Consider the following 24,539-nt stretch of genomic DNA (forward strand, 5'->3'; position numbering starts at 1 on the left):
CAGGAGACTTTGCCTCAGAGAAGTTTCTTTCATTTCTGACAGAGCATGTCTCCAAGACAGTACGGATACTTCACAAGTTCTCAAATATTTAATAGGCTCCTCTTATGTTTGCTTCCAAATAGTTCCATGTGCTGCATCTTGTTTTCTGCCATTTCCAGATTGTTGAACAGCGTCCAGAATCTTTTATGTGTTCAATAATATTTGATGATTAGATGAAAGAACAAGCAAATACATGTTTTAAATGAAAGAATAACACATTCTTGATAAACAGTACTGTAACAAGCATCAATTCCTTTTTTTTCTTTAAATGCAGGGCTTTGTTGCATCTTTAAAATATCACAAATAGATCTTAAGAATCATCTGGCTTCTTGTTTTTTCCATAGCTGGACAATTCTTAGATATTATTCATCAGCCTGTTGAACTGTTCCTTTTCCAGAATTATAGATACAATCCAAAATTTTTTTTTTAACTATTGTAGTTTGCTGAATGAAAGCATCTGAGTAGGACACATTTTCAACGTGTTTCCAAGAATGAACTCATCTTTTGGGGTTTGAGATACTGAACAGCGGATGGCTGGTGTCATCCTAACGTTGTGGATGTGTTTTTTACCCAAGAAATTTCAGATCTGAACAAGAGACCCATCCTCCTGAATAAAAACATTGATGGGAAGTGAGCATATGTAGACCTCATCTTGTAAAGGAAGCCCAGTGCAATATCCCTGTACATGACCACGGAGAGTCGAAACCATAGCCAGTTCCTTTCTATTTCCCCATCATTTGTCAACCTGAAGTCTCTTTTTCTTTCCAAGGAGACCTTTTTATGTTGATGTGGTTGAAATCCTCTGGGGTCCTTCATAATAACTGTGTGTCTCTTCTAAGCGATGTCGACATTCTCTGGAATGTCAACAGTCTGATTGCTGAGAACGGTTTTCTTTCTTTCAGGAAGAGGATTTCTCTCAGCATTCACCTGTTATGTACAATTGACTGACAGATTTAAATTTTGGTGGCCCTGCCTATAATCACACCCTTTAATTAGCACTTGTTTGTTGCAAAATGCAAAACAAATAGTAGTGTTGGTGTTGACCTCTCAAAGACAGTACAGGATCTGAACCAACATACATCTCACTATTATAGAAGGGGTGACATGAATTATATGAGTTAGCTGAGATAATAATTCAAATTCATTCCAGAAGTTGTTTGGTACACCTTAAGGACTGATGCCTTACACAGTTGCTTAGCTGGCTATTTCTTACATAAGCTTTGATAGTGACTAGAAAGTAAGTAAGGTATTAATGTGCGGTTAAGCCATAGGTAGCCATGATACAATGTGCAGAGTAGTAAAATAAATGCTCCAAGTGGCATGAAAGCACAGTGGAGGAATATGTCAGTTTGGAATAGATTTTTATAATACATAGCTCTGTGAAATCTTTCTTTTAGTGAATAATATGCTTGTTAAGAATCTCCCCACCTGTCCCCTCCCCCCACCCACTTTATTCTGCTAGGTCCTCCTTCTTGGCTACTGAATTAACATTATATCTTTACTACACACACACACACACACACACAGAGTTCCTTATCTTGTTTCTTCTTATAAGAGCTAACGTTTGGTCAGTTCAAGTTAGACAGTAAAAGCCTAAAATTCTTTTCTTAAATATATCTATTGTTGTTTGCTTCTGAATGTAAATTAGGTACTGAGTGTTACTTCTTAATTTAAATGTGATTAACTTAAGAATAAAGTTAAAATAAAGGGTTAAAAATAAACCCTTTCCTGATCTGATGATATATTTACGCCACAACCTTTTAATTCTCAAGAAATAAAAAAAACTTTGTTGTACTGACAAGATACATTTTAGTGTAGGCTGACAAAAAACATGCAAGCCCAAATAATCACATTAAAGCCATCTTATATCAGAAGAAATGTACATTAATTTTTGGAAATAATTTCTCATGTAACTCTAATTCCTAAAGAATTTTTGGAAAATATGTTAAATTATAAAAAGTGCTTGTTAAAGATGTTACTTTATGTCTCAGAATATTCTGGTGTTGACAGTTTTAAGAAAATCATTTTTCCAGGCTTAGTAGAAATACGTAAGTAGTCAAATAGGCCACGATATATCATGTGTCACTGGGGAGAAAGAAGAAAAATTATCAAAGTTTAGAATTCCTCAAGTCTGGGAGAAATGAATCTACTAAATGTGACTAGACTCTGCCTTTTCTGCTGCTCAGAATATAGCTGGGAATTGGGAATTATGCTTGGTAATAAGCTCTTAAGCACATCTGTAGTGTGGGTAAAAGTTCTTACTTCGAAAAGTGATGTTCATTCAACTAGAGCTGATTTTAAATGGATAGAATATAGGCCAGCAGATTTCTGTGACATACTCATAACCTTTCTGTAAATGTGCTGCCTTTATTTTTTATATCAAATGAATACTGGGGTTTCAAAAGGTATTATTCATAAATAGGATATACTTCCTCAAAGGGGAAAAAAACTAGCCCATAACATACTGACCCTTGGGAAATAAAACACCAGATCATTTCTCCTTTGGAAGAAGTTCTCCTTTGGAACTCCAAAGGAAGTCTATATCTTTTGATCACTCACTTTTTCAAAGGAAGAAATCACTTGAGTTTCACCATCTATCTGTACGTATTAGGTTGTCAATTTGGTTTGAGTTTTCATCAGAGTTGGATTAACAGCTGGAAGGAAGAGTTGTCTAATCCAAACATTCACCAGGGGGCCATGAGAAAAATCTGTTACATCTGACATAGGACAATGGTACTTGTTCAAGAAGAGACTTTGAACATTTGTAACGGAAAGGCTACTTTTTGTAAAAATTGTTCAGATAATTCTCACAAATGTAGAATTGAAAATTCTATTTAATTGAAAAAGAAGTCTAATTTAGTAAAGGAGAAATCTTTTCTATATCTATTCATATTATTAATTAAGGAAGTCTTATAAATTAAGGAATTAATACAAGGCCCCAAAGGAAAATACAGTAAGAATCCAAAAACTATCAATGCCAGAATCTAATGCAAAATAATAATTCTACATAATAAAATATACATATTATTCCTAGGTTTGTTAGAGAGAATGACAGAAAAAGGGTTTGAGGATTACTATGTCACAAGTGATATATATCTTTAAAAGAAAGAGTTGAACTGATTATGATAAAATATTAATGTTTACTAATTTGGCAGATGGCAATACAAAGGTCTACTACATCCATTTCTGGGTTTTCCTATATGTTTTAATATTTAATAATATTTAATATTTTGTAGTTTTCTTTAGTAAAAAACTAATGACAATTTTGTAAGAGAAAGCAGGTCTTTATTAATGATGTCATGAAAAATAAATTTGATAAAGCCATGATATTTGTGTGGTTCAGTGTAGATCAGAAATTATTTCCTATTAGTTTGACTTTCTCATAAAAACCTAATAAAATATTACACCATCACGAATGAAGAAAAAAAATAAACATATCCAGCTTAGAGTTAGAACAAGAAACTGCCTATGTGAAGAGTAATCAGAAAACAAAAAAGTATATCTGTTTCATTGATTTTTCAAGGAATGTTGTATATTTACAGATTGAAAATCGTGGGTCAAATAGTATACAAGTTAATGGATTAGAGCTATATAAAGCACAATTCATAAGATTATTTATATTTTGTTACACCAATCCCGTGTTGTATTGGAAAAATCAAGTGCTGTGTGTGAATCCTACATTACTATTGACCTTAGGTAGCTCCTTGAGAGACAGAGGTCTTTCATCCTCATTCTTGTATTACTCATTGGATACTAAAGAAAGTATCACTCCACCTCTTTTCCACACAAGCTATAAAATTTAAACCACAATTTATGCAATACCTAACTTTCTCTTTTAATAGTGAATACATTCATATGTATACGTTCTCTTCTAAGTTCATGTGCTCTATATCTCATAAGTCAACTTGACCTCCAGCTTGCTATGCCAATTGCAAATATTCCTTCTGACAATTGCCGTTAGCATCGTATGGTGACTGGAAATGGTCCTCACTCTCACATTCACCAAGCATTAGGTGTACAAATCATATGTTTTTCTGGTCCTGTTTGAACAGGTTGAACAGTGTTTCTTTATAGAGATGTTTCAATTACTTTTCCTGTGTGACTACTCCTCAAAATTTAAATTCACTTACCTATCAGGATGCATCGACAGAGATTTGAAACATGTTCATGAAATACTCTGAGCAGTTACACATCATAAACTATCAAACTGCTCTAATGTGTCTTCTCACAGCTCTCTCAGGAATATTTCATTCATAACAGCAAAGTCTTATTCTTTTGCAACATACAAAAGCTTCCAGATACATATCTCTGTACAAAAATGTGTCACAGGCAATGTTTACAATACAGAAAGAGTCAATAACTATATTACTTGGCATCCTGTTGCGGCTCCCTATACAAACAATACAATCAAAGCACACTGTATTTTCTTTTTAAAAATTTTTTAACATCTTTATTGGAGTATAATTGCTTTACAATGTTGTGTCGGTTTCTGCTGTATAACAAAGTGAATCAGCTATACATATACATATATCCCCATATCCCCTCCCTCTTGCATCTCCCTCCCGCCCTCCCTATCCCACCCCTCTAGGTGGTCACAAGCACCAAGATGATATCCCTGTGCAATGCAGCTGCTTCCCACTAGTTATCTAGTTTCCATTTGGTAGTGTATATATGAGAGCATTTCAAATTGTAGAAAATAATGAATGTAATTGCATTATTCAATTATTTGTAAATGTTCACTTATCTATGTAATGTTTTCGTTACAGGCCTGCAGGAGGAGGTAACAGGGAGAGTGACTAATCTGACTGATGAGAAGAGTTGGAGGTTAACATTCAGGGTACTGTTTCACATTCAGGAGGGACAATAGATCAGGGGTGACTCTATGTGGTCTAGGCTTTTGTGTATTGCTTTCTTTTGGATCTTCTTTGATCAGTAACATGAGGTTGTTCCCTTTCTCTAGGCAAAGGCTGTTTCTACTGTCTAAACATCTTGCAACTTTTCTATCTTTGACTAGATGGCCAAGTCAGTTTGACCCTGATGAGTTAGTTTGCTAATCTGTGATTGAGGAATAGTATCTCCACCCTGTTTTGTCAGAGCTTAAAATTTCACAAGTGTATATTTTCTGAGACATTCATGAATATACTAGTTTAGAAGAAGAAAAACAGTTGGTATGAAATGGAACAATCAGAAAATGAGAGCTCATGATAATTACAATATCATTGCTAAAATAATTCTTTTTAAAGATGAAGTCCAAGAAGTCGAGAATATTTTCAAAAAAGAGAACAAATTGAAACATGTTAGAAAACATTACATAAACATTTAAAAAAATATGTAAGATCAGAGAGTTCTAGCATCCATTTAACAATCCAGAAAAGGCAAAGAAAATAGAAAAAAAAAAATTTTAGAAATTTCCAAAGCCAAAAGTGAGGATGATTTCCTGAAGCCCCAAAATGTGTCTGACTGTTGACTTCAGAGAAATATGAGTGGGAAAAAATGCAGAAAGAAAAGTTTTCTCTGAAATCATCAGAACAGCAATTTTACTCAAAGTAAGGTTAAATTCCAAAGATTTGGAGAGATGATGGATGGATAGATAGGTAGCTAGAGAGAAAAAGTTTTCTGCTCACCCGGAATCTGCTTGATATCAGGATTATCAAGTATAAAACTGCATGCTAAAATAGAGATAATAAAGATGGGTTTCTAATATTCTAAAAATTAAACTTAGAACTACTTTTCAAACTAGCCGTCAAGTATAAAAGGTTAACAAAAATATATTATAAAGACTCTGTGTAACCTATATGAAGCCCATATACACGTACACATACATTTATTTAATCTATGATACAACCAAAAATAATCAAAGAAAAGAAGTTGAGTCAGCTTCAAAAAAGACAATGAACTGATTTACGGGTGAAATGAAGAGACAATCTAGTGCAGTAGATGCATAGGAGGATGTCCACAAAAATTCCTATAAAAACAACAACAATGTTTTCACAGGTAACATGATAGGATGCTAGATCTAAGAGATGGATGGGAGAAGTTCACAGTTCTTTTGTTAAAAATCATTATTTTTACGTTTTTTTTTTAAGTCTTTATTGGAGTATAATTGCTTTACAGTGGTGCGTTAGTTTCTGCTTTATAACAAAGTGAATCAGCTATACATATACCTATATCCCTATGTCTCCTCCCTCTTGTGTCTCATTTCCACCCTCCCTATCCCACTGAGCAGAGGTAGTTTATCTAAAGGCAGCTCCCTTCTCACCACTGCAAACTCCAAATTTTATGCTCTGCTCAGCCAGATAGATGGCTGTTGAGACGTGGAGGCGATGGTTGCGGTTGCAGCCTCTGCGGCTTTTAATCTGCTGAGAAAATCATAGGAGAGGGATGCTGGACCCTGTTCTCTGTGAGCGGACAGTCTCCTGTGTAGCAACATCAGAGCACAGCCCCAGGGACAGAGGGAAGTGTAGCCCAGGACTTGGGGATTCTTCTGACCCAAAGAGGCAATATTCTATCTGCCCTAGACTGTAGACCTGCCATGTCTGTCTGAATTCCCAAATTTCTCTAGTGAATCAAACAGATATGTAGTACCATCTCTGTCCTTTAGATGTTGAACAGGCAGGAAGGGTTTACGACAAAGGAGCTTACGACAGGACATGACAGCCCCAAAATTATCCTCTTGTCTTTTCATCACTACAGAATGCCTGATGTTAAAAACTGTTCAACGATCAGACATACTACCTGAACCATCGGACCGAATGACCTAACAGAGGACCTGTATCAATACCTGAACATAAAGGAAACAAGAATGAGAGGATCCCATTGATTTCAAAAAGAAATTAAATAACTTATTTGTGAACTTAAAATATGATTTTGTAGTAAAAAATATCATTTGATGAATAGGTATCAAAATTAATGGTTTGAAAGGTCAAGCACAGGTTAAAAATAGCAAAAAATAAATATAAAAAATACACAATCTCCACAATAGATATAGAACTACTCAGGTTATCTCATAATGAGTGACTACTGGTAGTTTTGTCTTTCAAGAAATCTTTCAATTTTATCTAAGTTATTACATATGTAGATATAAAGTTGTTTATAATATTTTCTTATTTTAATATCTGTAGAATCTGTTCTGACATTACCTCTCTCATTCTTAATACTGGTAATTTGTGTAATCTTTTCTTTTTTCTGACTGGTCTGGCTAGAAGTCTATCAACTTTATTTGATTTCAAAGAACCAACTTTTGATTTCATTATAATTTTCTCTATAATTTTTCTGTTTTCTATTCATTGATTTGGCTCTGATCCTTATTGTTTTTCCAATTTATTTGGGTTTAATTTTCTCTTTCTTTTCTAGTTTATTAAGGTCGAAGTTGGGGTCAAATAATTAAGGAATTTCTTCTTTTTTAATATCAAAATTTGGCATATTGTGGGGTTTTTTTCCTTCAACTTAAAATGATTTCTACTTTTTATTTTGATTTCTTCATTAAAACATCAAATTTCCATCTCAAACATTTTGTTTTTCATCTCTAGAAGTTTGATTTCTATCACTTTTAAATTTTCTTGACTATTAATTCTAACATCTGTGATCATTCTAGATTGACTTTGATTTATTACTTTATATTTGAATTATGGTGTTTATTATTGTGCTATTTTATATTCTAGTAAATTTAAACTGGGTGCCAGTCACTATGATTGCTGTTAGTGTCATATCTAAAAAATCTTTGCATAACTCAAGGTCATAATCACTTTCTCCTATTTTTTTTTTTTTTTAGAGCATTTATAGAATTAGATTTTGTAGTTAGGTCTATGATTGATTAGGATTTAGATTGTGCATATGGTGCAAGGTATGGATTAAAGTTCTTTTTTTTTCTTCTTTTGAATGTTTAATTGTTCCACTTTCATTTCTTAGATAGACTATTCTTTCTGTACTGAATATCTTTGTAACTTTGCAATACATGTTTAATAAACATTTTAACGTCCTTGTTTGCTAATTCTAAAATCTGAGTCAATTCTTGAATGGTTTCAATTGATTTATTATCCTCCTCAGTATAAGTCGTTTTTTTTTTTTTTTTTTTTCTTACCTTATAATTTTAATTGGATGTCAGATATTGTGAGTTTTACCTTGGTGAGTTCTACATATGTTTGGTTTCCACAAATATGATTGAGCTGTTTTCTGGGATGCAGTTAAGTTACTTCAAAATAGCTTGATCTTTTCAAGTCTTTTCTTTTTGTAAGATTTAGGCAGATTTGGAGCACTGCTCATTTTGGGCCTAATTATTCCACACTACTGAGGCAAGGGCTTATGTATAGTTTATACTATGACCTATAATGCTTGAGCTTCTCCAGTCTGACTGGTGGGAATAGGTATTATTTTTAACCCTGTGTGAATGAGTGTCAGACAATATTTCCAATAATCTTTTTGGGTGAGTCTTCCCTCAGTAGTGGGTATATATATGATCACATATATATATGTGATCATATGAATCACAAAATGATTCATATGATCTCTTGTGAATTGCACGTAATGATAACAGTAGGTATCAGACCTGGACTACAGTTAGTTCTGCTTAAATTCTGTTAGACTGTCTTTCTGAAAGAATTAGTTTCTGCATGTTTATTCAGATAATAGGTAGATTCAAGTGGAGAAACACATGGGATGTGCAATGAAGATATTTTACACCTCAGATATTCAGATGCATGATTGATGGACCTCTGGTCACACTGTAGAATAAACTATTTATTACATGTACTGTTTAAATCATTATGACAGCATGGGCAAAGATTTAAAAATGCAGTACTGTACAGCAGCCTGGTTTTCTATCTATGGTTCTACAGTGAAGGCAAAAGCATGTGGAGGAAGAAATTTTCCTTAAACAATTTACGGTAAATTTTCATTCAAAGCATTACCAGAAAAATACATATCAATTTTCAGAATAGATTTATCAGCTTTTTAGAGATCACAAAAATCTCTAAAGTATATGAATGTTTTTATATAGTAATTTCGGTCCCTCACTGAAATTCTTCCCACACATCCTTCCCAGCCTTCTTAGTTCATTTTTTTTCTCTTATTTTCCTTATTGTGAAATTCCAGGAATGAAAAAAATGTTATAACCTGGAATCCCTGTAGCTTTCTCAAGCATCATGTTCTATAGTTCGTTTTTAACATTCGGCCCTTAAATTTCTAGTATATTTTCATAGATATACCAAACCTTTGAAAGAGCAAATCATGCTTCACATAACCAAGGAAGTGACTTTAATGGGTTAACAACATATTACTAAAGCCAGATTATCAAGAGCACTTTATACTAAATTAAAACAACTGAAAATTATCCTGAACACCCTGCAGGATCAAAACACAAGCATAAAAACAGATCTGTGACTAAAAAAAGCATATTTTAATATGATATTAAATAGAGATTAGCAGGTATTTCTTACAGCAACAGGAGAGGTGGACTGAAAGGGTGGAGTCTGCAGGTAGGGAGAAGAGCCTATGTGATGAAATGTGAGCTGGAAAACTTGAAAATGCTCTTAATTCTGAATGGCATCATAGGTGGGAAGTATTGTTTAAACACTAGCTTCCGAAGCCAGACTTGGGAAGGTCACAAACTGAAGTGTTACCTTTTTATGCTGCAAACATACACAGTGTCCAAAGACATTTTGTGTCCTCTTTCTCTTGTTCGGACAGATGTTGAAAGAAATTGTCTCTAAAATATTATTTAGCCTTAGAAAAAGAAGGAAATCTTGTCATCCACAAAAACACGGATGAACCTGAAAGGCATTATGCTAAGTAAAATAAGCCAGACAGAGAAAACGAATACTGCATAATATTACTTATATAAAGAAACTGAAAAAAAAGTCAAATTCGTAGAAGCAGAGACTAGAATGGTGGCAGCCAGGGGTTGGGAGGTTGGGGAAACAGGGAGAAGCTGGTGAAGAGGTAAAAACTTGCACTTATAAGATAAATAATGTTTGAAAGTCTAATATATAACTTGGTGACTATAGTTGATAATACTGTATTATGTAATTTGACATTAGCTGAGAGAGAAGAACTTGTGTTCTCACACACACAAAAAAACCTATATATGTGAGGAGTGGACGTGTTAATTAAATCAGTGATGAGAATCCTTTCACAACGTATACATATATCAAAGCATCATGTTGTACACCTTAAATATATTATAATTTTATTTGTTAATTATGCTTAATAAAACTGAAAAAATAAAAGCATTTAAGTTAAAGCACAGTTATTTGACTTCAAACTCTTGCATTGTCTTTTTTTCCCCAGCTTTATTGAGGTATAATTGACAAATTAAAAATTGTATATATTTAAGGTGTACAATGTGATGATTTATAATAGTATACATATTTTAATGAAAGGATCACCACAATCAAGTTAATTACCACATCTATCACCTCACATAGTTACTTTTTTTTGTACGCTTGCAATGTATATCTGTGAGTTTAGGAGGGAAGTACTATGCATTTACATAGAAAATTATGCAAAACGACTACATGTAATCTTCTGAGTTGTTGCAGTTCAAATGTCAGTAAAGATTTCTGTTTTGATTCTACTTAAAGAAGTCACTTTATCAAAAACCTCAAATGTTAATCTAGGCTTAGACACATTTCATTGTAACATCAGAAAATCAACATTAAAAAGAAAATCTTAAAAAACTGCCAGTCAGAAAATAAATGTTTCCTCCAACGTACCAACATTTAAACTAACAGCACTTTTTGCCTAACCTAAAAAGTCATTGTTTATATTAGTTGGGATAAACTAATATCACCAAATAACTCCCAAGTCTCAGTAACCTAACAAAATCAACTTCTGTTTTTTGCCCATAATAAATTCCAACACAAAGTTTCAGCATACAGCTTTCCTTAGAATCAGAGACACCAGCTCCCTCCACATTGGTACCCCTGAGATCATGGAGGTCACCCACGGGAACCTCTGTGTCTAGACAGTGCATGAAGTAAGGGAGAGCATGGAGTCCCCATAGCCACCCTTTACTGTCTCACTTTTATCCACATTGTATTCACAAACACCAGCCACTGGGCATCTCCTAAGTGAGAGGCTGGGCTAAGCCTAGCTGTGTTCCCAGGGAGAAGGGGAGAATCCATGCACTTCATGAGAATTGGCAGTCTTTCTACATTATTAGAAACAAGCAAGGAAATATCAGTCCATCAAACAAGAGTGAGAGTGAAAATATGTAACTATTAACCTGAAAACAAAATAAACACTAGGAGAGAATAGCATCCCCAGGCAGTTATTGAAAGAACTACTGAAGAATCTATGACAAAAAGAAAGATATGTTCTAATGTGTCAATATACATTATCATAATGTGAAGTATAAAGTAACATACATACACCTATACACATATATATGCTATTTTTTCTTTTAGATTATGTGTTATGTTTTATAATTTTATTTTTCTGAGAGATGGTTCTTGTTTTTTTCTTTTTACTGACAAGTGTTCCATTACACATATGAATAATAGCAACTTTCTTATGTCGCTGTTGTTGTTTTGTTTTGGATTTTTAATTTTAGTTGTGTATTACTAATATTGGAGCTTTAGTCAGAGGCTACATCCTATTTGATGAAACTACCTAAAGCCTTACCCAAATTGATTTTACAGCTTGCAGGATTCTGTTATGTTACCTATACCCAAAGTCATGATGCAATCTTTTTTTCTACACCAATATTTCTGTGATAGTAGGTCATGATTTTCCCCAGATCTCCTCCTGAAAATTGATACAAATACAGAATTTTATCAGGTGAGTCGCTGATTTTTCTAACAAGGGCCTTTCTTCACTCTAGCATGGGCCCTAATGTCCTTACCCAAATGAAAATACTTCTTGAATTTATGTGTCTCTAAAATGCTTCTGTCAATGGCAGGGAAGACATATCTCTGCCATCCAAAGATCTTATTTCTGCTTATTTAGTTTGAAATCTTGGGGAAGCTTATTTAGTTTACTAAGATGAATGATTCAGTCCCCCCCAAAACTTATGTTAATAGGTATATGATTGATATCCCAGGCTTTATGATTCACCGTTTCCCATATATGTGATACCTGAACAAAATACACACTGCTAACATGAGCAGAGCTAGGCACCTGAGAGATCCCTGTAGTCTGTAGCAGAGATGACTGCAATTCTCCATCAAAAAGTTCAGAATTCCCAAGAAGTTTCCTTTCATCTATTATTAGGATTTTTCTGCCCAGTATACCATATATTGCATATGAAGTCCATTTAGTTGACAATTTATTGGGCAATAATCTAAAAATTATTTGTATACCATATTTCATCAACTCCATGTTACCACTCACTGTAATTTGTGTTAATATGTCATATACAAGATTAGATTATAATTATAATTATAAGCTGTTGATTGTGAGATATTTCTCAACTACTGACATGCAAATTTGTGAAAAATATGTATGTTAAGATCAATATAAAATTTTTTGAGCAACCAGTCAGGCAAGCTCACTGTTCTTCAATGAAATAATGGAAAGAATTGATTTTGCAGACAGTTTTTTCATCATTAATTTATTGTGAATATTATATGAAATCTAAAGCTATAAGTTCAGCTGCATACTGTTGTATATCATACAGCTGGGACTCAGGGGACCAGATTTCCAGCTGGACCTGTTGATTGGCTCTTTGGGCAATACTGTAGCAATAAATACCCAGACTTCAGAGAGTTCAACTGAGCATGTAGGTTTTTTAATTTTTATTTTTATTTTTATTTTTTGGCCGCACCAGGCAGCTTATGGGGTTTTTATTTCTCCGACCAGGGATCGAACCTGGGCCCTCAGCAGTGAGAGTACGGAGTCCTAACCACTGGACCGTCGGGGAATTCCCTGTAGGTTCTTTAGCTGTGCCTCTACAGTTAACTGGTCTGTAATCTCATATAGTAAGTGTCCACTGCAGGCAAAAATGGATTATCAACATTTTTTTAGGAACTTCAAGTACACATTCAAAGAAAGCTAAGGAGAACTTAACAGCATGATGTGCTGCCACTTTGATGGATGGTCCTTAGTGTAAGATACTACCTCCAAAGTGCCATGTGATTCTCTTTAAATAAAAGTTTATAAATTTGCCTGGTTTATTTGTCTTGTGCATTCAGTCACATGTAACAATAGAGTTACTCAGGGAAATCTTGGAACAATAGAGTTCCAAGGGACAGTAAAATAGTTTTTACGGGCCACTGGGAAATAGCTTATTTCAGTGCCACTTTTAGGGTTGGTAAGCTATCAAGTCAATATGTAATTGTTTTTAAACCCTTATGTCTGGAAGTAGAAAAACTCCAGAGTGGGGATCAGTCCATGACGAGGTGTTACCAATAAAAGTGTATTTGGGTGTAAAGTAAACATGTTTTCTGCAGAAAATGACTTCAAGTTAAAAAAGGAAATTCAAATTATTTAATTTGAATTAAACCATATAAATAAAAAAATACACAAAATGTAGAATAAATCTCAAGATATTACAGTTCTGTGTAAGGGGATACCAACAAAGTTTCGAACATTAGTCAGTCTCCTGAAACCTTCTCCCAGGCCCATCTGCGCACTTCCTCGTTAAATCCAGCTTTAGCAAGAACACTGCTGTCAGTTTAACCACAGCCCTCCTTACCCTGGATGTTTCCTCCTAGTAATTTTCCAACCACTTACCCCACCCTGCTCCTTGGCTATAAATTCCCACTTGCCCAGGCTCTATGTGGAATTGAAGCCAGTCTTTCTCCTGCACTGTAAAACCCCCACTGCACTGGTCCCTACATCTATCACGATGGTCCTGAATAAAGTCTGCCTTACCATCTTTAATAAGTAGCACTGACTTTTTTTTCTACAATACCTGCTGAGTTCTTATAGAGATATAGAAAAAATACATATAAATGCTATCAAAAATGTAATACCTGGGATAATGAAAAGAAAAGCAAACAGTTGTTTGTCCTCATTTGGCACACTTGATTTAAGTCACCATACTCCCTCTGAGGCTTTGTGAAAGCCATGGGTATAAACCTGTGGTTGGATCGTGTTCAGGTAGGAGATGCTCAGTGAAAGACACACAGAATCCCAGTTTAGAGATGTTAAAGATTCATAAACAATAATACCCTGGAGTTCTTATACCTGAAATGCACTTGTTAGCACCTAGTAGCCAGAATCGCTCCCTCTATCTTTCTTAAATCTTAAACTAAAAATCAAAGCCCTAGACCTTTTAGAAGAACTGTACACTGAGCCAAGCCTCAACCCCATGTGCACAGCCTTCTCATCACAACTTTCAGTGGCGTTAAGTCACGGGATTCTATTCCAGATTCAGCCCTGCACACATAGACTCTTGGAGAAATAGGAGTCCGAATTCTAGTTTCAGTGTAGATATGAACACACAGTATAATATGGGAACATGGGGCATGTTTCAGCCACAGCTTCACAGATGGGCATGAACTACTTAAGTAAAAACTGTCAGAAGCCACAGTTCAGATGCCTCTTCAATAGGAACAGTCATGGTGATTCTTTGCTTGTTCTCTATAACTATTACTGTTATAAATGTGATTGGCAAGACTTCAATCAGATATTCAGGTTGTACTGCTGGCAGATGAACACCATAAAATGCATGCACAGGCCTACTGCACATATAGGTTGATGGCGTAGATAAACCAAGTGGTACAGAAAATAGGAATTTGTAAAGGCAGTTGGAGAGAAATTGGTAGCGGCAGTTTTTGCATCCTGCCCCAGTAGGTCAGACTGAACAAGAATAAACATTTGTAAACTGAGCAAAAGTGAAGGAGTAGGTGAGGACCTTGGGAGAATAACTAACATATCTGAATGCCATTTGGGAATCAAAGCCACAGAAATGCTCTTCGGGGCCATATTTGTCCATGGCCTCCACCCCAAAGTTCAAAAGCAATTTTCTTTTTTTCTTTTTTAAATTAATTTATTTATTTATGGCTGTGTTGGGTCTTCGTTTCTGTGCGAGGGCTTTCTCCAGTTGCGGCAAGCAGGGGCCACTCTTCATCACGGTGCGCGGGCCTCTCACCATCGCGGCCTCTCCTGTTGCGGAGCACAGGCTTCAGACGCGCAGGCTCAGTAATTGTGGCTCACGGGCCCAGCTGCTCCGCGGCATGTGGGATCTTCCCAGACCAGGGCTCGAACCCATGTCCCCTGCATTGGCAGGCAGACTCTCAACCACTGCGCCACCAGGGAAGCCCCAAAAGCAATTTTTAATCATTTTACTGAGCAGAGCTGAGATGCAGAGATTCTGCACAGACTGAGATGAATGACTGATCACTGTGGAAGCTGTTGGTCAAAAAATGAGGACGAGACAGAGTCAAAATTGATGGTCTTCAATTTGGCATTCCTCAATTATAAAGAAAAAGAATGTGGGACCAGCAGGATCAAGGAAGGAATGTCAGATATGAGAAAGTCGATAAAACTGAAAAAATGGTTCATGAGATTTTGTTCTTCCTAGTATCTAATACTGCAGTAGCCAGTAAAGACACCAGAAGACCCAGTGTTTTAATTGAGTTGATCAAGCACTCCCAAAAGTTCTTCTGGAAAAAAAAAAACTGTCAAGTTTATATACTTTGAGAACAGTGTGTGAATCAGAATCCATGTTATACTCACTTCCATTTGTATTTCTAGAACTCAGAGCTCCTTGTTCCAGTGAGAAAATATGTATCAGCAAATGGACACTAGGCCAACTATGTTGTGAAAAATAATATTTGTTTTCAGGTCCACTCTACCCCCCCTGAAAATGTCCAGGCTCTTTGTAGAAAGGGAACATATCTCTATACAAAGCAATATAGACACTCATTTCAATGTAAAGTTTGTAAAGGAATCACAAATATCTTCGGGATTCAACCCTGTTCATTCCTTCTACCATTACAGAGTACGGATACAGTACAAATAAGAAATTAAATTAAATTAAAAAATATATGTTAGGTAAAAATGTGCCATTCTGTAACCTGAGGCAATCTCCTTTGCCCTAATGAGTATGAGGGCAAGCTCTCAACAGGAAATACTCATCTGAGCTGTACACAATCATGAATAGGATAAAACAGCAGATTATCCTTATCAATTCTCATTCTAGATAATATCCTAAGTTATCTCTCTCATAACTATGTTGCAAATTCTTGTGTAACTTGTGCATAATGTAAAATCTTATCATTCTTATAATCTGAAAAATATTTCCAGACCTCTAACTAACCTTGACTATCAGCTACTTCTTGCCAAGTGGGCCCAGTTTCCACGTATCAAGGAGATGGTGGGTTATGGAATTAAACAAAACTGAACTAAAAAGATTCTTCTAGTAAGTAGTGACTTTCTGTTCAACTATATTTTTTGAGACTCTGAGCTCCAAATTGGCAGGCTCATTCTTTCCTGATGAAATCAGAATTTGCTGAATTATTTCTCTGTGCTGTATCAGCTGCCCTTATAAACATATTTGTTTAACAGCTTCTTGCTGCTTATAATTTTCCCCCAAAGCTCTATTTTCCTAGACACAGATACCTCTAGTCAAGTAATGTGCTGACTGGCACCAAATACTGTGGGTGGCCAGACTGAGGTTGCCAAAAAACAATGTTTTACATATAATATAGTGCAGAGATAATAAGTACCAAGAATGTTAGCCTGCCCAGCCTGCCTTAAGCAGTTTCATTTTGCCTTATCATCTACCAACTTAATGAGTTCCCTAAAATCGTACTGGGTACAAATTTACTAAATTAGGCCATCTACCCTTCTGAAGATGTCCACTCACTGAGAAAAGTGTACACTGCCCTGTATTCACGAATTGAATTTTCTATGTGAACTTGATCAGAACATACAGAAATCCCTGCTAGAAAAATAATCAAGCAAATAAATCAGATCCAATTGTACATCTTCCAGGAATGTTTCTCAGCTTGACCTGGACCATTTCCAATTTAAAAATACAAATAAATGTTTGCATTTTTGCTGATAAACTAGCTCTTATCAAAAAAAAAGACAGTTTTTCACCCTTATTCTCACCAGTCTATCTCTTTGGGACTAAGGTCATTTTTTTTGCTGGATAATCTAGTTTTTGAACAAACCAAGATCCTGTGAAATAGCAGAAGATTACCAATGATAAGAAGAAAGTTAGTCTTGGTTAGTGCATAATCACTGTGTGCATAAAATCACTTGCCAAGGGATAGAGTTGTGGGAACGTGACCCAATCATATTGACAAAATGATTGTGTTTTTGAAAAACTTTCTTTCAAATGACATTTCCTACAACTTGACTTATGTCACTGAGACTTACTATTTCTCAAATAATAACTACTTCTAATATACCTTCAACATAGATATTAAGCTATTTATAATCACATTAAGTGTCGAACTGCATCCAGAAAGGTTATTCCTGTCTAAATTTCCTTTTAATGTGAAGAACCAATACGATATGATTTTGCTTACCCAACTCTATTACTCAGTTTTTGCTAAAATAACATTGCATTAAAAAGCAGCCTGAAAGTGTTCTTTCTTTTTCATTTGTCTGTGGATTGGGGAGAGAAGCTCTGTTTCAGGCCTACAGTCAGTTGGCTTTGGCTTTAGGTTTTGAGTTCCATTCAGCTCTGCTCCATACTTCTCTACATTATCTTTAGATCAGCAGCTGGCTAGTGTACACCCTTCTCATGGTGGGTCACCGAAGTGCAAGAGAATAGGCAGAAACATGCGTAGCCTCTTGAAATCTTGACTCTGAACTAGTATGACTATAATTTCTTTACCAAGTCCGCTGACCAAACAAAACCCATTGCTGAGCCAAACATCCAGGGATGGGGAAATATACTCTGCACAAATCTTACCTTGCATGGTACCATGCTAGGAGGGAATAAATAACAATAATCTGATCTGCCATAGCAAATGTAAATACTGGAAACTAGGCTTATAAAGCCTGCCTTGAACTTGCAAAGGACCCTGTACTGTGGAAAATATAGCAGAAGAAAATATCTAGTGTGGCTTCATGTGAAATCTAGGGATATGTCTCTAATAGAAAAAAGAGAGGAATAACAGTCATGGTAATTAAAACGCAGACTCCCATGAGGCAAAGAGAATCATGATTCAGAATCAAGAAGTGAATTTAAAAAATCCACTTTACCTAAAGAACCTTTGAATAGTAGAATCATTTCACTGCAGATTGCATGGGGAGGCTTCAACATGTTATACATTGGAAGGAACGATCACAAAAATTGAAAAGAAGCATGTATTATAATCAACCAAAGGAGCATTTGTTATAATCAATTACTTGTTTCTTCATATATAAACACAAACATATTCAAAACAATATAAACGAAGTCAGTCTGCTAGAACATGTGTGAGTGTTATACCAGTCAGTTGCCAAGACTGAAACCCATGGACCCAGTAGGTAATAGAATCTCAAGTTATTGTACTTGAGAAGGAAAGGCTATTTCACAGAAATGAATACTGTGGTTAATGAGATCTTGTGACTTTCCTTTGGGGAAGCATTGGAATTTGTTTTTCATTTATTTGCTTGTTTTTTATTAAATGGTTAGTTGTTTTATATTAGGTGAAGTTACGATATTACTTTACTTCAGAAGTTTAAATATGGCATGATTTTGTTAATCAGTATTAACTAGTTAAAGGGTAGGTGAGAGCATATAATAATTATTGGTTTTTTCAACTCCAACTCAACCCCCTTCTCTCTGGCAGTCTAGCTCAAGGTTTGTGTTAGGCATGTCTAAATATATTTTTTCATAAACAAACTAGAAAGCTTTTTGTTACCTGAAGCCCAACTGATGCATGTAGTAAATCATTCTGATAGGTTTTCTGATATTGAGTTGTCCTGTCCTTCTACAATGTACTCTACTTGATTATGATGACTTAATTTGAAAATACACATATGTATTCACTGATCTACTATTTTCTTAAGGATATCATGTTAAAACTTAAGGTTAAAACAGCTATATATTTTATTCTCCTACGCTGTTGTTATTCATTCTTGTAATCAATGTATCAGTCAGGGTTCTCCAGAGAAAGAGACCAATAGGATGTATATGTATATATAAAAGGAGCTTTATTGTGAGGAATTGGCTCACACAACTATGGAGGCTGAGAAGCCCCATGGTCTTCATTTGCAAGCTGAAGTCCCAGGATAGCAGATGGAATAATTCAGTCTGAATCTAAAGGCCTGGGGATCAGGGGAGCTGATGGTATAGATTATATGCAGATCTGAATTCCCGACAACCAGTAACATCAAGAGAAGAAAATGGATGTCCTAGCCCAAGCAATCATGGTAAATTCTTCCTTTCTCAGACATTTTATTCTATTTAGGCCCTCAATGGATTGGATGATGCCCACCCATACAGAAGAGGGCAAAACTGCTTCACTGAATCCACTGATTCAACTGCTAATTTCATCTGAAAACATCTCCATAGACATGCCCAGAAATAATATGTAGCCAAATATCTGGGCACCCCGTCACACAGCGTTGACACACAAAATTAACCATCACATCAGGGTTATTTTTTAACACACAAAATGACTTGGGCATCTCACTCCCTTTTGATTATTTTGAAAAAAACCCAAAAAACAAAAAACCTTTCCTAAAAGAGAGTATCTTGGTTTCTTGACATATTTTCATTACTTACCCATAAAGCCATATGTCACACATACACACACACACACACACACACACAGTATATTTAATATGGTTTAGTTAACAGTACTTCCATTTTAATATTTAGATGTTTATTAAGATTTTTCATTGATATCCAACAATTCTGAATTTTCCAGAAATCTATGACTTTCATTTAAATTTCCTAATTTATTAGTAAATAGTGGTTCATGATGGTCATTTCTACATACCTGTTTTATATATTGTTATTCATCTTTCATTTTATATTTTCAGACTTTTCTCCCTTTCTCTCATCAGTTTTTTTTTTCCTTTCTTTATTTTATTTATCTGAATAGAGAAAATCAGTCATCACATTTATCATGTTCTAAATTCCTGTATATGTGAGTCTTTTTATTGTTTATTCTTTTCGCTGCCTATTTTTGATCTGATATTACATTGTTTTAATTATTAAAGTTTTAGAGTAGTTTTTACCTGATGGTCTAGACTCAAATGCTCTGGTTTAGAATGTCCCTAGTTAAAACTCTTCATTAATATTTATTTTTAAACTTCAGAAACTTCTTGTATAATTCCAGAGGAAAAAACTCAGATGGTATTTTTATTCAAATTGCTTTAAATTCATATGTTAACTTGGAGATATTTTTATTGTGTTGAGTTTCTCACTTCAAGAACACAACATAATTTCTCATTTGCTCACTTTTACATTTGAGCCTTTCACAAGTGCTTTGAGATTTCTTGTTCTATTTTGGACATTTATTAAAGTAATCTTTTGGAGTTCTATGTATTCTGTCTTTTGTTAATATATATAAAGTCTATGTCTATATATTAATATCGTAGCTTGCTATTTAAGACTTTTCTTATTTCTTACAATAGTTTTCTATCTGATTATTTTATCTGCCACTTGTTTTCAAGTTCCTATCTACTAATGTCAACAGATACATCCAATTAAATATTAAACACTCATGATGATTATAAGCATGGCCTCTTGTTCCTGGTCATACAAAGAACATGTTAACTATATTTCCCATACAGGGAAGATGGTGGATTGGGGACATTTATGTGTATTTATAACCATAAAAAACTTGTTAAAGAGGCATCCATTCATCCTTTCCTCTATTATTCATTGTTCTCATCATATATGGAGACATATTTCCCCTTAAAAAAAAGAAGTAATTTATTACTATTTTCCCAATTTTTATAATATATGTACATTTTTACAAATAATTTCACTTAAGTTTGAGGCATTACTTTTTGATTATGACATTGGATTCTGTTTGCAAATATTTTCTTAGGAGTTCTGCAACAATATTCATGTGAGTATCTTTGATGTTTCCTTAAAGTATGTAAGTATGACTTGTTAGAGACTTCTTTTGGCCCAAACCAAAATTTTAGTATTTATGTTATATTTACTTAATTGAAATTACATTTTTTGAAAAAACCTTTTGTATGTTATGAAATAATTCAGTTAGTTTTGAAATATTCTTTTTATTTAAGGTTTTGGAAAATTTTCCCTGTGGAACTGTCTGAGCCTGGTATTTTGGGAAATGTTAAAAAACCTTCTCTATTTCATAAAGGGCAATTGATCTCTTTAGACTTCTATTTTATCAGAGGCTAGTTTGGTAAGTTTTATTTTAAGTAAGGTTTTTATATGCGTTAGAATAGAGCTGTGCAAAGTTGAAGTTTGTTATTTTTTCAAAGTTTCATCTATTTTAATGTTTTTTTTTTTCTCCCTTGCTATTTTTTATTTTGTGTGTCTGTACTTTATTCCTGTGTCTCCAGATTAGATATTGAGAAATGCATCTCTTTCACTGGTTTTTGCCTATGGGCAAATTTTTACATTTACATTTATGGTCTACAGTTTTTCTGTTTTCTAACTCATTAATTATCTTTTTTTATTTTTGTTTATTTACTTATTTACTTCTGCTTTCTGAAATATTTTCTAGCTTCAGATGAATAATTCATGTATTCTTATAAAAAAGTATTTAAAACTATTAATACATATGTATATACATAATGACATAAGTGTTTCAAGCTGTTCATTTCTGAGCATTGCTTTAGCTCTACCCATAGAGTCTAATATGAGATGTTTTCATTATTATTATTTTTTGGAAATCATGCTTCTCAGTTTGTAGTTCCCCAAGGACCTGAGGTTTTTCTCCTTGGTTTTTTGTTTGTTTTATGCAGAGGCTTCAAAATTAAATTAACTGTTGCTTCTAAATTTATGCTTTTTAAAATAATACAAGATAGTTTTGTATGGGTCATTTCTAGTTTGGCGGACTTACGGAGAATTTTTTGGTGGACAAATATATAATCCATCTTCATGAATCATACATGGGCCCTTGGAAAGATGTATTTGGTTCTTTCCACATTTTTAATTTATTATTATCATTTGAAAAAAATTTATTGAGAAAATGTAACACAAAGGTAACATAATATAGGAAATAGATATATAGCTTAATAAATTATAATAATGTCCATGAATTTACCACCCAGTACAAGAAATAAAACATCATCTAGAATGCCTTCTCTTTATCATTTCATAATTATCTTTGAAATCTTCCTGGACTTTATTTGAGTGAAAAAGTAGAATTTTATTGTATTATATGAATCCAATATCCAGGATTCAGAATATTATGGGCAGTGAGACGACTTAAAGTTTTGAGTCACTTCCTTTGAGGGCCGGTTTAACTCATGATTGCTAACTATCCAAGATTCAGCCTTTCAGGGTCCAAACATCAAGCTCAAGGGGTTTGCCACACGTAATGTTGCCTTGTGTGACATTAGCATTCCATATACCACTTGAGATGACTCTTCTAGCCACATGGGGGTGAGTGGCCTAATCTAAGAGTCCAGCCACAGTGCAGACCAGATACTGCTGAAAAGAAAGAATGATGAAGATGCAGAAGTAATGACCTCTATTATGTCTCCATTTAATTAATCATTTGGGTCTTGCACAATTTGGATAGGTCCTGAAGGATGACCGTAATCTACCTCAAGTTCAACCAAGTAGTAGGAACAATTGCAGCTATAGTATTTAACGTGGAACCTTTGTTAGAACAGATTAATATGGCCTCAGGTCCACGATTTGTGATCACTTGATTGGGCAAATGTATTTTTTTCCCTATTTTAATCAGAAAAGAGAAGCAGAAACAGATTGCACTCATATGGAACAGAAAAAATAAACACTTACAGTTTTGCCTGATAATACTCTAACTCTCCAGCTCTGTCATAATTGTCAGAAGAGATCATGACCATCAGGGTATCACTCACAACACTCCATTGATTCATTATATTGAGAGCATCCTTTTGATTGAGCAGGGTGACTAAGAGGTAGCTAGCAATCTGGAGGCCTTGTTAAAAAATATATGCCCCAGAAGCTGGGAATAGTCCCTACAAACATCTAGGGACCATCCACTATGGGAATGTTTTTAGGATTCTAGTGGTCAAGTGAATGCTGGGACATCTCCCCAGCCTTTGGCTTCCCTTTCCACAAAGAAGGAAGTATGATACCACCTTAGGCTTCTTCTGTTATAAAAGTAACACACTTCACACCTAAGAATAGAGCTTCTGCCTGTACCCAAGGTGACAAGAAAACTCACCACCTTTGAGAATGACCTGGATTAGGAAAGGGCTCCACAGTAGGTCCAGGCTACCTTGCAAGCAGGCCTGTTGTTTGGGACATATGATTTGGGATTTCTATTCTATTAGAATCATCATGTATGGGAGAAGAGGCAATGTGGAGTTTATAGCAATTCTCAGGAGGAGACTCACAGTACAAACCTTGGGCTCTGAAGCAAGGCCATGGTATCTGAAGAGGAGAATCACATGTCAGTTGATTTGTGTTATCAAAAAATGGTGGATTAGAATGCTTTTCCGTGAGGCAACAAGAGATGATGTATCTAGATAGTCCACTGCAAGCTGGGTTCTGTCAGTTACCCTGAATCATAAAGTCAAGTGGTCCCAGAAGCTGTCCGATAGAAGATGGAAATATTCTTAGCAGGACCAGTGGGCATGAGTAAGTTAAGCAGGTAGCCAAAAGCCTTGAAAACTAAGCCAAAACTTCACATTTGGACTACAGCCCTTCACTTAGATTATACCTAGTTTTTATGGAGGGACCTATATGACCAACTAAAAAGATAGGGAGGTGCCAAGTTTTTTTTTTTATTGAATGGATCAGTTCAACATTTGGGTGCAAGCCAAAATGGATGGTGATTTCTTTATAGATACACTAAGCAGTAGCTTTGAAAGACACAGGGGAAAAAATATCTTCCCAATTGGCAGAAATCTGAGCTATGCACTTTGTCATCCACTTTGTGTGGAAGGAGAAACAGCCCTAGATTAGAATATGTGTGGATTCGTAGATGGTGGAGAACAGCCTGCTTGGCTGGCTAGAGGCTGAAAAGAAAAGCACTGGAAGATGAGAAACATAAAAGACTAGGGTAGAGGCACGTGGATGAACTTTTTAAGTGGATACCAAGTGAGAATGTCTTCACATCACATCAAATGCCCTTTAAAAAGAATTTAACATGAAAGAGGCACTGAGGAATCAAGTGGACCAAGTGACTCAGCCAGCTGACCTTAGCCAGACTTTATCGCGGCTGTCCTGAAATTGGCATGATGAAACATGAATGGACTGTCCTTGCTGGCAGAGGTGGAGGCTACACATGGTGCCAGAGGCATGGACTCCTTCTTACCAAGGACGATCTAACTGCTATTGCCTTTGACTGTTCAACCCACCAGAGGCAGAGACGAATATTAAATCTTCAAGATGGCTGCATTCCTTGAGAAGTCCAATGTCTCATTCTAATCGGGGAGTTCCAGTGGCTCCTTTCACAGAAATAGACAATATCAATGCCCTTCCTTCCTGCAGGACCTGCACCAATATTTCTGTCTCTGAACTTGTG

The 24,539-nt window shown here is 35.1% G+C and overlaps 1 pseudogene; it reads right to left on the reverse strand.

The window, feature by feature from the left end:
• Nucleotides 1-401: 401 nt before the first annotated feature.
• On the reverse strand, nt 402-6,783 carry LOC137776236 (large ribosomal subunit protein uL6-like; annotated as a pseudogene).
• Between the last annotated feature and the right edge of the window lie 17,756 nt (nt 6,784-24,539).

This window comes from Eschrichtius robustus, chromosome 14 (genome assembly GCF_028021215.1).
Source record: "Eschrichtius robustus isolate mEscRob2 chromosome 14, mEscRob2.pri, whole genome shotgun sequence".
Lineage (NCBI taxonomy): Eukaryota > Metazoa > Chordata > Mammalia > Artiodactyla > Eschrichtiidae > Eschrichtius > Eschrichtius robustus.